General features: G+C 37.8%; 1 protein-coding gene across 1 annotated transcript in view; it reads left to right on the top strand.

Annotated features, from left to right (window-relative positions):
• The window catches only part of nme7 (NME/NM23 family member 7), a 51,977-nt gene that overhangs the window by 37,786 nt on the left and 1,289 nt on the right, over positions 1–12,902 (top strand). The gene's annotated exons all lie outside the window — the stretch shown is intronic.

Genomic DNA, 12,902 nt, shown 5'->3' with positions numbered 1-12,902 from the left:
ATATTAGACTCTATTACTCTATTTAGTTAGACAGTGAATCTGACAAAAACAATCAGATATAACAGAATCCATCCTCTGTTATATTGAATTTATGATTTTGCGTTCAGTATTTTGTTTTTAAAATTCACATCAAACACTTTAATCTCAGCTCATCATACAGACTGTTTAGAAACCAACGTGTGTTTATGATCTGTTTCAGGGCACCCTTAGTGACTGTTTTAAGGTCTGTTTCAGGGCACCCTTAGTGACTGTTTTAAGGTCTGTTTCAGAGCACCCTTAGTGACTGTTTTAAGGTCTGTTTCAGAGCACCCTTAGTGACTGTTTTAAGGTCTGTTTCAGAGCACCCTTAGTGACTGTTTTAAGGTCTGTTTCAGGGCACCCTTAGTGACTGTTTTAAGGTCTGTTTCAGGGCACCCTTAGTGACTGTTTTAAGGTCTGTTTCAGGGCACCCTTAGTGACTGTTTTAAGGTCTGTTTCAGGGCACCCTTAGTGACTGCTTTATTGTCTGTTTCAGGGCACCCTTAGTGACTGTTTTAAGGTCTGTTTCAGGGCACCCTTAGTGACTGTTTTAAGGTCTGTTTCAGGGCACCCTTAGTGACTGTTTTAAGGTCTGTTTCAGAGCACCCTAAGTGACTGATTTAAAGTCTGTTTCAGGGCACCCTTAGTGACTGTTTTAAGGTCTTTTTCAGGGCACCCTTAGTGACTGTTTTAAAGTCTGTTTCAGGGCACCCTTAGTGACTGTTTTAAGGTATGTTTCAGGGCACCCTTAGTGACTGTTTTAAAGTCTGTTTCGGGGCACCCTTAGTGACTGTTTTAAAGTCTGTTTCAGGGCACCCTTAGTGACTGTTTTAAGGTCTGTTTCAGGGCACCCTTAGTGACTGTTTTAAAGTCTGTTTCAGGGCACCCTTAGTGACTGTTTTAAGGTCTGTTTCAGAGCACCCTTAGTGACTGTTTTAAAGTCTGTTTCAGGGCACCCTAAGTGTCTGTTTTAAAGTCTGTTTCAGGGCACCCTTAGTGACTGTTTTAAGGTCTGTTTCAGGGCACCCTTAGTGACTGTTTTAAAGTCTGTTTCAGGGCACCCTTAGTGACTGTTTTAAGGTCTGTTTCAGGGCACCCTTAGTGACTGTTTTAAGGTCTGTTTCAGGGCACCCTTAGTGACTGTTTTAAGGTCTGTTTCAGGGCACCCTTAGTGACTGTATTATGGTCTGTTTCAGGGCACCCTTAGTGACTGTTTTATGGTCTGTTTCAGGGCACCCTTAGTGACTGTTTTAAGGTCTGTTTCAGGGCACCCTTAGTGACTGTTTTAAGGTCTGTTTCAGGGCACCCTTAGTGACTGCTTTAAGGTCTGTTTCAGGGCACCCTTAGTGACTGTTTTAAGGTCTGTTTCAGGGCACCCTTAGTGACTGTTTTAAAGTCTGTTTCAGGGCACCCTTAGTGACTGTTTTAAGGTCTGTTTCAGAGCACCCTTAGTGACTGTTTTAAAGTCTGTTTCAGGGCACCCTTAGTGTCTGTTTTAAAGTCTGTTTCAGGGCACCCTTAGTGACTGTTTTAAGGTCTGTTTCAGGGCACCCTTAGTGACTGTTTTAAAGTCTGTTTCAGGGCACCCTTAGTGACTGTTTTAAGGTCTGTTTCAGGGCACCCTTAGTGACTGTTTTAAGGTCTGTTTCAGGGCACCCTTAGTGACTGTTTTAAGGTCTGTTTCAGAGCACCCTTAGTGACTGTTTTAAGGTCTGTTTCAGAGCACCCTTAGTGACTGTTTTAAGGTCTGTTTCAGAGCACCCTTAGTGACTGTTTTAAGGTCTGTTTCAGGGCACCCTTAGTGACTGTTTTAAGGTCTGTTTCAGGGCACCCTTAGTGACTGTTTTAAGGTCTGTTTCAGGGCACCCTTAGTGACTGTTTTAAGGTCTGTTTCAGGGCACCCTTAGTGACTGCTTTATTGTCTGTTTCAGGGCACCCTTAGTGACTGTTTTAAGGTCTGTTTCAGGGCACCCTTAGTGACTGTTTTAAGGTCTGTTTCAGGGCACCCTTAGTGACTGTTTTAAGGTCTGTTTCAGAGCACCCTAAGTGACTGATTTAATGTCTGTTTCAGGGAACCCTTAGTGACTGTTTTAAGGTCTTTTTCAGGGCACCCTTAGTGACTGTTTTAATGTCTGTTTCAGGGCACCCTTAGTGACTGTTTTAAGGTATGTTTCAGGGCACCCTTAGTGACTGTTTTAAAGTCTGTTTCGGGGCACCCTTAGTGACTGTTTTAAAGTCTGTTTCAGGGCACCCTTAGTGACTGTTTTAAGGTCTGTTTCAGGGCACCCTTAGTGACTGTTTTAAAGTCTGTTTCAGGGCACCCTTAGTGACTGTTTTAAGGTCTGTTTCAGAGCACCCTTAGTGACTGTTTTAAAGTCTGTTTCAGGGCACCCTTAGTGTCTGTTTTAAAGTCTGTTTCAGGGCACCCTTAGTGACTGTTTTAAGGTCTGTTTCAGGGCACCCTTAGTGACTGTTTTAAGGTCTGTTTCAGGGCACCCTTAGTGACTGTTTTAAGGTCTGTTTCAGGGCACCCTTAGTGACTGTTTTAAGGTCTGTTTCAGGGCACCCTTAGTGACTGTTTTAAGGTCTGTTTCAGGGCACCCTTAGTGACTGTATTATGGTCTGTTTCAGGGCACCCTTAGTGACTGTTTTATGGTCTGTTTCAGGGCACCCTTAGTGACTGTTTTAAGGTCTGTTTCAGGGCACCCTTAGTGACTGTTTTAAGGTCTGTTTCAGGGCACCCTTAGTGACTGCTTTAAGGTCTGTTTCAGGGCACCCTTAGTGACTGTTTTAAGGTCTGTTTCAGGGCACCCTTAGTGACTGTTTTAAAGTCTGTTTCAGGGCACCCTTAGTGACTGTTTTAAGGTCTGTTTCAGAGCACCCTTAGTGACTGTTTTAAAGTCTGTTTCAGGGCACCCTTAGTGTCTGTTTTAAAGTCTGTTTCAGGGCACCCTTAGTGACTGTTTTAAGGTCTGTTTCAGGGCACCCTTAGTGACTGTTTTAAAGTCTGTTTCAGGGCACCCTTAGTGACTGTTTTAAGGTCTGTTTCAGGGCACCCTTAGTGACTGTTTTAAGGTCTGTTTCAGGGCACCCTTAGTGACTGTTTTAAGGTCTGTTTCAGGGCACCCTTAGTGACTGTATTATGGTCTGTTTCAGGGCACCCTTAGTGACTGTTTTATGGTCTGTTTCAGGGCACCCTTAGTGACTGTTTTAAGGTCTGTTTCAGGGCACCCTTAGTGACTGTTTTAAGGTCTGTTTCAGGGCACCCTTAGTGACTGCTTTAAGGTCTGTTTCAGGGCACCCTTAGTGACTGTTTTAAGGTCTGTTTCAGGGCACCCTTAGTGACTGTTTTAAGGTCTGTTTCAGGGCACCCTTAGTGACTGTTTTAAGGTCTGTTTCAGGGCACCCTTAGTGACTGTTTTAAGGTCTGTCTTTTCTCTCTTATTAAACTCTCCTCCAGCAGTGTTTAGAGCTTTAGTTAAAAGTTAAAATGGCTCGTCAGTAAGTACTTCCTGTTCGGCCGAGGAGCGAGAAGGCTGCAGTTTAGAGCTTTGAGATGCACCCATAGTGTGAGGTAAAGAGACGGGGTTTGAGCCTCCTAGCCAACAGCTATGTGTTCTCACTTGGGAGTCAAGTCAGTCATGTCCTTATTTGGGCAAAAACTCATAATTTTAATATCTTCTGAACTGTCGCGTTAGAAAGAAATTCACCCCCGTACAGTGTGTGCTGATAGAGAGATTAGCTTCATAGGGCCAAGCTGTTTTTTGAACCAGGCTGTAAACATGTTTATTTCTGCTGTAAAGATCGTCTTCTTTGAATGGGTGTGTATGTGGTTTCCGGATGTTTCTGCCACCAGCCTCAAGCGGATTCTCGATTGCCGCTTGGTTGTTACGCATCCCACTGAAAGAGATCATGTCACGGCTGGCCGGCCATTTTCAGAGTCCTGCTGTCGTTTGTTTTTGTTCTGTTACAATCAAATCTGTGCTCCCAATTATTCTAATGAGCTGGACCAAAACACTTCAAACTTCCTGCTCGGTCTTTGTGAACATAAATGTACCGAGCAGCTGGACAGGACGGGAGATAAGATCTATGACTGAACATCTGGTTCGATGAACTGTTTGACCTCTGAGGGCCAAACACGATAATGACACATCAGCTGCCTACAGTGAATTCAAACAAAAGAGTCTCTTCTGTGCTCCATCAGTAACTTCTCTGGAGGGCCGTGCTTAGATTTTTCCTGCAAGCTAACATGTAGGACTGTAAGACTCTGCAATGTCAGGAACCGCAATGTCATTGTTGTTGCAAAATGAGCACTCGCAGCAAACACATTGCAAAACTCTGAGTTTATTGCTATGAATAAAAATATTTCTTCATTCTCTGACTCGGCATATTTGCACACTGGATGGAGGCCTGAGTATGTAATTCATGCTTTCACTCCAGTGTGATGCAGTCACATGAAGATCAAGCTTTGCTGCAAATTTCAAGGTGGAGAAATTAACATTTGGGATTTATTTTGGATTCAGGGCAAACATGTTACAAACACAGATATCATGTCAAATATTAAGACAGGTTGATGTAAGAACTGTGAGTAAAAGCTAATATGCACGCTGAAATTTGTATTTATCCTACTTTATGTGATATAGTATGTTTCTCATATTGTGCAGGACGACTAACACCCTCACAATCACAACGCTAACATGTTGATTTATAGCAGGAATGTTACCATGATCACAAACTGACTGACATAATAACTTTGGCCAATTTGAAACAGAGCATAACTGAAGTTTTAAGTCCTGATACAAAGTGTTAGACCAATTAAGAGATGTACACTACCAGTCCAAAGTTTGGAAACACCTTCTCATTCAAGGGTTTGTATTTATGTTAATGATTGTAAACACTGTAGATTAATACTGAAGACATCAAAACTATGAAAGAACATATATGGAATTATTAAATGAACAAAAAAGTGTTAAACAAAGCAGAATCTGTTTTATATTTTAGATTCTGTAAAGTAGCCCCCTTTTTCCTTCATGACAGCTTTGCACACTCTTGGTATTCTCTCAGTCTGCTTCATGAAGTGGTCTCCTGGAATGGTTTCTAATTAACATGAGCCTTGTCAAGAGTTCATTTGTAGAATGACTTGCCTTCTTAATGTGTTTGAGACCATCAGTTGTGTTGTTCAGAGGTAGGGTTAGTACACAATGGATAGCCCTATTTGACTACTGTTGTAATCCAGATTATGGTAAAACCAGATTATTTCATAGTTTTGATGTCTTCAGTATTAATCTACAATGTTGAAAATAATTAAAATAAATAAAAACCATTGAATGAGAAGGTGTGAACAAACTTTTGACTGGCAGTGTATGTGCAGGATAAGATCTGCACTTTGTCCACAGGGGGTGCCAAAAACAACATTTAAAAGTTCCTCATTGGAGCTTTAACGCCTGTTCAGCAACAAACAGGCTTTCCATACATGGACATACAGTATGTGTTATTTCTGAAAACTCTAACTACTTCTGTCTTGTATGAACACGTCCCAAATGAAGCTAAAATAAAAACATTTCTAGCATTTCATAAATGCCCTCTAAGTCCTCTTGTTATTTATTACACACCTGTCCAGTCACCAAGACCTGAACCACTAGCCTTGTACTCCTTGTTACCTGACTGTAATGTTATTGGTTTCGTCAAGGTTCATTTGTTTATCTCTACAGTTCATGGTTGTAAGAGGAAAAGCTAGCTGAAGCTAACAAATGTTTTCACTTCATATCGGCTTTATTGTAAAAATAAAGTCTTTTATTGTTTTATTAGGGCCTCTACCATAACTACCACTACTGTGTTACACATGGCCAAACTTTTGCTTCGTACAGAATCAAGAATTAATCACACGTGAAATATAGAAAGGTGAAAGTTTATATAAAGTAGGTTACAGATAACAGTTGCGCTGGTATATGAGGTATGGACGGTCATTCAGGGTGTCCCAGAAGGAGGAAGGTTGAAACTCCAGGGTGAAAGCTTCTACTGCTTTCAACAGAATCCACAACGTGCAGTTTCTGTGCAGCTGTGAAGCCTGTACCATCTGTTCATGCTATCCTGTTAGCTACCTGTACATTAGATGAGGTCAGAAGAGGTGTATAGTTGTGAATACAGACGTTCTGTGCGTGAGTACATTAGCTTTACCTCGCACTGTTCCCACCTTTGCTGATCATTTATTGTCTTAAATTGAGGAATCTTCTCAATCAAAGCAGCACACCACAACATTTATTAACCAAACATTGTACCCCCATTGTTTGATTAGGTCTAATGAGGAAGAAAAGCTGTTTTAAAGGTGACATATCATGCTTTTTTCATCAATATATATTGGTCTAAGAGGTCCCCAAAACATGTCTTTAAAGTTTATGCTCAAAAAAACACTTTGAAATCAGATTTTGGCATGCCTGAAAAGTCCTCTTCTTCATTCCTCATCAGAACACTCTGTTTTCCCTCTGACCACGCCCCCTCCGGAAGTGGATGTGCCTCGGCTGTCCAGCACGTTGATCTAATGTTTACATGTTGGCTGAATATACACGGCTGCTCAGAGATCACGTTACTTCAACCCTCTGAATCTGATCCTGACGGAGAGGCGCCTGTAGCAGGACCTTTCTGAACGATTGGTCATAGATTTAGTGTTTCTTGTTGTTTTATTTATCAGTATGTAGACGTGTGTCTTGGTACACAGCTACGAACATGTAGCTATGTGGCTATGCTAACTAGCGCTAGCACTTATCCATGATAAATAAAAATCATCCACTAGATCTTCAAATCTGCAGACGTGGGGAGTAAAACCGACCTCTGCCAGAAAGGCAGCGGGACCTTTTATGAAGGATTGGTCACAGATTTAGTGTTTCTTGTTGTTTTATTTGTCAGTATGTCGACGTGTGTCTTGGTACACAGCTACAGCTACAGCTACAGCTACAGCTACAGCTACAGCTACAGCTACAGCTACAGCTACAGCTACAGCTACAGCTACAGCTACAGCTACAGCTATGAACATATAGCTATGTGGCTATGCTAATTAGCGCTAGCACTTATCCATGACAAATAAAAATCATCCACTAGATCTTCAAATCTGCAGACGTGGGGAGTCAAACCGACCTTTGTGTTTATTAAGACAGCCTACAACTAGCATGCCTCCCTCCTAAGCTCCTTGTTAGCACACATTTGTGCAGGTAATGAAAAACGGAGGAGGGATTCAGTATTATTTTATACAGTCTATGGACTGAACAAGCTCCGAGCTCTGACTCCGTGACAGACCGGATATTGTTGTTACGTAACAAAAACACTGAAGTCTGAAACGGCTCGTTTCACACACATTTACAGAAAGGTGGAGAAATCAGAACAGGGGCAGAATGGATTTTTTTCATTCTCGGGGGGTTTGTAGACATGCCAGGGACACATATTTCAGGTAAAGAACCATTAAAAAGTCAATTTTGCATGATATGTCACCTTTAATGTGGCACTGCTAGACTCATCTTCCTCACTATATATCCCGCATGCTCAGGCCTCCAGGTTTCCCATCATGCTTTGTGCAGAGAAAGCAGTGCGGCTTTGGCTGGCAGCTCCACTTTTTATCAACTTCTCTCCCCTCATGTATCAAAATCATGCATGCACATCAAACAGTAATGTTCCATAAAGTAAATAAATGTGAATTGTTGCATCATGTGGGTCCACAACATCAGGCAGCAAAACAGGGCTTGCTTCTTCAAGTTCTTCCAGGTGCATCTTTACTCCAAATAATACGGTAATTCTGCCTCCGACTGGAACTCATTAGCTCTTAAGTCATGTACCAAATATTCCTGGCATGTGAGGGATTAAGTGGTGAGAAAAATGCTGCCAGTTGATGTCAACATGAACGCCAAATAAAGATACTCTGTCTGTTTATAGCGGCTGCTACGGGCTAATAATCGAGCAAGTTATGTAATGCAGGAAATCAAACGGCATAAAGATGAGACACTTTTTTAAAAACCAGCATTTTAATCAGAGTTTTTGTAGAAGTATAAGTTCACCTAATAATGAGTGTTATGTTTTGAGGATTTGAAGACAGTATCTTTAAGAAACTTGACCATAAATGTACCTGTAGTTGGCTCACAGTCAAACATGTGGTGCATGAGGAACTCTGAGTCAGCCAGTTTCCACGAGTTCAGATACAGATAGATAAGAAAAACAAAAGCTTGAGAGAGCACATTCATAATACCTCGCACTAAAGTTCATTTCATTTTGAATACACTGATCTTCAATGATGTGTACACTCTCAAAGTATCTTTCTCTATAAAGGATTGAAAAAAGTTCCCTCTAAGTGATCCAAAGTTTTCAAGATCCTTGAAACTCTAACATACTGTATCTGTCCCGTTTATCTGCACACTGTGTCGTGGTCTCGTCTGAACCAGGAGACTTGTTGCCAGGCGGCTTTTGTTTTAAAGACAATGCGTCTTTGGGAGAATGTTCGGTTGGCTGACGACCTTGAAATCTTGTTCCTGTCTTTTATGTTTCGTTCTCGTAAACCACCGGAGGAGAAAGAAGTTGTCATAGTAATTGTTTTCCTGCTGCTGGACAGAAAACATCAGACTAAACAAACGCATGTTGTATTGTTGATTCTCTGATAAATAGAGATGATGACTTATGTTACTGTGCCTTGTGATACAGTTAAAAAGGGCACAAAAATCCCTGCTACCCAAACTGTTTGTTATCCTACATTTTAATAAAAGATCTGGCACATGTCCTGTTGTGTTTGCACGTTACTTTAAAGTCCTCTTGATGAGGTAACTTCTGAATGCCCCTCCCCTGATGGCCGACCCTGTGGGAGGCTTACATTTCCTGCAGGAACCGGGCAGCAAAGGGCGAGGAAGCCCGGCGGTGACCTTGGGAGGGTCTGACGTGTACAAAAAAAAAAAGAGACAGACACTCAAGAAAAAAGTGCTGCCTGGAAAAAAAGAGCCGTGAAAGGAGAAGTTTGATTGTCTGAGTCAGAGGGGTGAGGAAATACAAGGCAGGGACATTGTGTAAGACTAAATATTCAGGTATGAATGCTCACCATTAACTACAGCATGACATGAATGTTATCTACCATGCTGCCACAGATATCAGAGATCATCTTAACAGCTTAACAGGTTTTTATTTCTTCTTTTAATCCTGAATGTTTTTATTTCTTCTTTTAATCATGAATGTTTTTATTTCTTCTTTTCATCATGAATGTTTTTATTTCTTCTTTTAATCATGAACGTTTTTATTTCTTCTTTTCATCATGAATGTTTTTATTTCTTCTTTTAATCATGAATGTTTTTATTTCTTCTTTTAATCATGAATGTTTTTATTTCTTCTTTTCATCATGAATGTTTTTATTTCTTCTTTTAATCATGAATGTTTTTATTTCTTCTTTTCATCATGAATGTTTTATTTCTTCTTTTAATCATGAACGTTTTTATTTCTTCTTTTAATCCTGAATGTTTTTATTTCTTCTTTTCATCATGAATGTTTTTATTTCTTCTTTTCATCATGAATGTTTTTATTTCTTCTTTTAATCATGAATGTTTTTATTTCTTCTTTTCATAATGAATGTTTTTATTTCTTCTTTTAATCACGAATGTTTTTATTTCTTCTTTTAATCATGAATGTTTTTATTTCTTCTTTTAATCATGAATGTTTTTATTTCTTCTTTTAATCATGAATGTTTTTATTTCTTCTTTTCATCATGAATGTTTTTATTTCTTCTTTTCATCATGAATGTTTTTATTTCTTCTTTTAATCATGAATGTTTTTATTTCTTCTTTTAATCATGAATGTTTTTATTTCTTCTTTTAATCATGAATGTTTTTATTTCTTCTTTTAATCATGAATGTTTTTATTTCTTCTTTTCATCATGAATGTTTTTATTTCTTCTTTTAATCATGAACGTTTTTATTTCTTCTTTTAATCATGAATGTTTTTATTTCTTCTTTTAATCATGAATGTTTTTATTTCTTCTTTTAATCATGAATGTTTTTAATTCTTCTTTTAATCATGAATGTTTTTATTTCTTCTTTTAATCATGAATGTTTTTATTTCTTCTTTTCATCATGAATGTTTTTATTTCTTCTTTTCATCATGAATGTTTTTATTTCTTCTTTTCATCATGAATGTTTTTATTTCTTCTTTTAATCATGAACGTTTTTATTTCTTCTTTTAATCATGGATGTTTTTATTTCTTCTTTAATCATGAATGTTTTTATTTCTTCTTTTAATCATGAATGTTTTTATTTCTTCTTTTCATCATGAATGTTTTTATTCTTTTAATCATGAATGTTTTTATTTCTTCTTTTAATCATGAATGTTTTTATTTCTTCTTTTAATCATGAATGTTTTTATTTCTTCTTTTAATCATGAATGTTTTTATTTCTTCTTTTAATCATGAATGTTTTTATTTCTTCTTTTAATCATGAATGTTTTTATTTCTTCTTTTAATCATGAATGTTTTTATTTCTTCTTTTCATCATGAATGTTTTTATTTCTTCTTTTCATCATGAATGTTTTTATTTCTTCTTTTAATCCTGAATGTTTTTATTTCTTCTTTTCATCATGAATGTTTTTATTTCTTCTTTTCATCATGAATGTTTTTATTTCTTCTTTTAATCATGAATGTTTTTATTTCTTCTTTTCATAATGAATGTTTTTATTTCTTCTTTTAATCACGAATGTTTTTATTTCTTCTTTTAATCATGAATGTTTTTATTTCTTCTTTTAATCATGAATGTTTTTATTTCTTCTTTTCATCATGAATGTTTTTATTTCTTCTTTTCATCATGAATGTTTTTATTTCTTCTTTTCATCATGAATGTTTTTATTTCTTCTTTTAATCATGAATGTTTTTATTTCTTCTTTTAATCATGAATGTTTTTATTTCTTCTTTTAATCATGAATGTTTTTATTTCTTCTTTTCATCATGAATGTTTTTATTTCTTCTTTTAATCATGAACGTTTTTATTTCTTCTTTTAATCATGAATGTTTTTATTTCTTCTTTTAATCATGAATGTTTTTATTTCTTCTTTTAATCATGAATGTTTTTAATTCTTCTTTTAATCATGAATGTTTTTATTTCTTCTTTTAATCATGAATGTTTTTATTTCTTCTTTTCATCATGAATGTTTTTATTTCTTCTTTTCATCATGAATGTTTTTATTTCTTCTTTTCATCATGAATGTTTTTATTTCTTCTTTTAATCATGAACGTTTTTATTTCTTCTTTTAATCATGGATGTTTTTATTTCTTCTTTTAATCATGAATGTTTTTATTTCTTCTTTTAATCATGAATGTTTTTATTTCTTCTTTTCATCATGAATGTTTTTATTCTTTTAATCATGAATGTTTTTATTTCTTCTTTTAATCATGAATGTTTTTATTTCTTCTTTTAATCATGAATGTTTTTATTTCTTCTTTTAATCATGAATGTTTTTATTTCTTCTTTTAATCATGAATGTTTTTATTTCTTCTTTTAATCATGAATGTTTTTATTTCTTCTTTTAATCCTGAATGTTTTTATTTCTTCTTTTAATCATGAACGTTTTTATTTCTTCTTTTAATCATGAATGTTTTTATTTCTTCTTTTCATCATGAATGTTTTTATTTCTCTGATCAGTGGACCTCTGCACTTCAAAAGCAAAGTGTTTCTTAAACCTGCTGTAGCGAACTTTAGCTTTGTGTTGGTTTTGGCGCCCCCTGTGGCCAAATATGCACATCTTAACACTGTGTTTATCTTGCCCTGTACATGCCACTGTGCCCAAAAGCCTCATTCTGCTCTCTTTTAACCATGAAATGTGTCACTCATTGTACATCTTTGCAGCTGAAAACCATGCCGTCAGCGGTCTGGTCTGACACCTACCCCCCTGCAGGAGTTGCAGGCATTAAAATTTACCAAACAGAAACTAGGGATGGGACATGGTTTTTGATTGTTTGAATATTCGTTCACTTATTAAAAATCCAAGAGTTAATGCGAATATCATTGAATTTTGAAAGTACTATTTTCATCGTTTTTTACGGGTGCTTGGTTGTAATACAGTATTCCTGCCAGGCGGTGGCTATAGAGCATCTTAAAGCTGTTTGTTAAACGCATTAAATAACTAAAGAAGAAGAATGCTAACTGCTTTAAATAGTAAAATAAGTCAATAACATTAGCAGTTGCTGAAAATACATGTGTAGTGGTGTGAGATTCAGAAATGGAGACTGAGCATGGCTGTAAAAAGTGAACATACACCCCTTTTCAGGCCCGGTTCGGAAGCCGGCGCTCAATTGAGAACGTTTTTTTTTGTGTTTCGACTGCGAGTGAACCGGCTCCCTGCCAGGAAAACCGGTTCTGGAGCGGCTCCAACTCTTTGCTGGTCTAGAACCGCGAACCACGAACCGCTTACGTCAGGGGTGGGGGGCGGGGTTGCCGTGATCAAAAACACAAACCAAACGTGTTTCCTCCATTGTCCTGCAGCAAAACAATAAAAGAGACTAATGGATTCCAAGGCAAAGCAGAGGTCGGCCGAGGAGACAAGCTGCTGTTGTCCACCATCGTTTTTTGTTGTGAGGGAAAGTTTGCGCTAGTGCTGCTGGGAAAAGCGGTCACGTAAATCAGACGTTATGACGTGCCTCTTCCACGGGCTCAAGTGGGCGGAAAAACAAACTGGTGCCGTGTTGGTTCGAGAGTTCAAACAGCTCTGAACCAGCGCAAGCACCAGCCCGGAAACACAACCCGGTTCACGTTAGTTGAAAGAGGTCATACAGGGTCGAGTCAGACGCTGCCAGTACCCGCTTCAGGCAGCACCTTGTCCCGCTTAATTATTACGAACAATCGGCGAATAGATGCCAGTGATTAACAGATAGTACTTTGTCT

The sequence above is a fragment of the Notolabrus celidotus genome, chromosome 2, assembly GCF_009762535.1.
Source record: "Notolabrus celidotus isolate fNotCel1 chromosome 2, fNotCel1.pri, whole genome shotgun sequence".
In the NCBI taxonomy this organism is placed as follows: domain Eukaryota; kingdom Metazoa; phylum Chordata; class Actinopteri; order Labriformes; family Labridae; genus Notolabrus; species Notolabrus celidotus.
The sequence above is the reverse complement of the archived record's forward strand: the minus strand, read 5'-3'. Positions and strand labels throughout refer to the sequence as shown.